We start from the raw sequence: 2,450 nt of genomic DNA on the forward strand, positions 1-2,450 counted from the left end.
CACACAGAGAAAAGCCCAGAAACTCACATGGTTCTGTATGTGTGAGCATGTTCACACAAGTTCACACGTGTGCACGCACACATCAAAATTAGATTCTATCTCACTTAGGAACATAGATTTAATTTCCCATCCATATAGTTTGAGTGTGACAATACCAACCATATATAGAAAATCTACAGTTGTGTTTTGTTTGTTTGTTTTATTTTTTTTAGTTATGAGACCATGGTGTCATATTATGGAATTGCTTAATATTGCTTAATCCATCGTTGTAGTAGGTCAAAGGTGAAAAGTCATCTCATCTGAAATGGTGGGGGGATAAAAATACTGAAGCAACTCAATCCATCTTCGATAGACTCTCTTCAGTACTTGTTCTTTTCAACTTAATTTGCCCTAGGTTGGTAGAATGATGTTAAAAACCCTTGGGCTGGGTTTGTGGCTCAGTGGTAGAGTGCTCACCTAGCACATGTGAGGCCCTGGGTTCAATCCTCAGCACCACATGAAAAGAAATAAGCAAAATAAAGGTATTGTGTCTAACTACAACTAAAAAGTAAATATTTTTTAAAAAAATCCGTGAGTATCAGCTACCCATGGGCACCCCTTATCTGAAGCTCCTATCCCCATATGTTTTGGGATTCATATAGCATACTTCACTTTTTTGGCATATATACTGGCTTGAGTGAGTACATAACAGTCGAAGCAGTGTAGGGTGAAACAAAAATGAAGTTTTCTACCAATGTCCAGACAAAATGAGTCAGAATCCAGCTCCTATTGACATGTTTATCATAGGTGCTACTTTTACTGACTGATTTAACTTTTATGTCAACAATGTTGTATCAGGTGGCTTCCCCATCATCAGAAACCAAATTTTCAGATATGTTCATGATCCAGAGTGCATGGCAACACCTAGGGATATTATAGTGTCAGTTTCCACATCATTTCTGCCAGAAAGCAGCTCTGTACATCCACCCCACTATTTCTTCACATACCGCATCAGGATTGAAATGTCAAAGGATGCACTTCCTGAGAAAGCATGTCAGTTGGACAGTTGCTAATGGAGAATAACAAATGCTAAGGGTAATGTAGAAGAAGTTCAAGGACCGGGAGTAGTTGGTGAATTTCCTATCATCAGCCCAGGTCGGGCATATGAGTACACCAGCTGTACCACATTCTCTACATCATCAGGATATACGGAAGGAGATTATACCTTCCATTTTCTTTATTTTAAAAACAAGATCTTTAAAATGTTACCATTCCCCAACTCCATATGACATATCCAACATTCAGGGTATCTATAGCCCAACTGTTTTGGTAATTTGTGCCTTTCAAGGAATCTGTCCATTTCATCTAAATGATGAATTTATTGGTGTAAAGTTATTCACAATATTCCCTTGATATCCTTGTAATGGCTACAATAATTATAGTCATATGTCCTCTTTTGTTTTTCGTATTGGTATTTATATATTCTCTTTTGTTCATCACATGATTATTATAATTTTTATTGATTAAAGGAACAACTTTTGGTTTCACTGATTTTTCTCTATTCATTTTTTTATTTCATTGATGTCTGTAGTTATCTTTCTTTTCTACTTTGGGTCTTATTTGTTATTCTAGCTTTTTAAAGTAGAAGTTTATTGATTTTAAATGTTAAGCACTGTTTTAGCTGTGTTTCACAAATTTTGATGTGTTTTCGTTAACAGTAGTTCAAAAATAGTCCCAAATTTCCCTTGTAACTTAATTTTGACCTGTAACTTTTCTACCAGTGTGTTGATTTCTAAACATATGGGAACTTTTCAGTTATCTTTTGGCTGTTGTTTTCTAATTTCATTGTGGTTAGAAAACTTCCTCAGTATTTTCAGTACTTGTAAATGTTTTATGGCCCAATCTTATGTGAAGAATTTATATATGTTAGTAAATGATCCTTGTGCATTTGGAAAGAATGTGCATTCTGTCATTTGGGGGAATATTATTCTATAAATACAGGTTAAACTGGTTGACATTGTTTTTCAAATATCTATATATTTATTGTTTTGGGGTACCTTTGTTCTGTCAACTACTGAAGATATGATTGTTGAAATTTCCAACTAAGATTACAGTTTTGTCTATTTCTCTTTTCCGTTCTGTCAGATTTGCCTCATGTATTTGGAAGTTTTATAATTGTGTACAAATGTGCTTAGGATTGTTGTGTCTTTTTAATGAAGTGATTCTTTTATTATTATGAAATCTCCCTCTTCATCTCCATAACATGTCTTGTCCTGAAGGTTAAAGAGCACTGAAGCTTGCTTGGCAGCTGAGCTACTATTGGGTCAGCTTGATCCTTTTGAGGACTGTTTTCTTCAATATTCATTGGAGCAAGTGTAAAGTGCCATCTACTTAAGGACAGTCATTCTCCAACATTTCAGTTTCATGACTCTCTTAGATGCTTAAACTCAGTCAGGGCTCCAAAGAACTCT

General features: G+C 35.2%; 1 pseudogene across 1 annotated transcript; it reads left to right on the top strand.

Moving 5' to 3' along the window:
- The first annotated feature begins 621 nt into the window (after positions 1-621).
- LOC308639414 (F-box only protein 3-like) lies at positions 622-1,312 on the top strand (annotated as a pseudogene). The gene has a single exon. The product of its transcript is annotated as an F-box only protein 3-like (transcript).
- Positions 1,313-2,450: the final 1,138 nt, after the last annotated feature.

Source organism: Spermophilus citellus, assembly GCF_964194105.1.
Source record: "Spermophilus citellus genome assembly, chromosome: X".
Taxonomy (NCBI): Eukaryota; Metazoa; Chordata; class Mammalia; order Rodentia; family Sciuridae; genus Spermophilus; species Spermophilus citellus.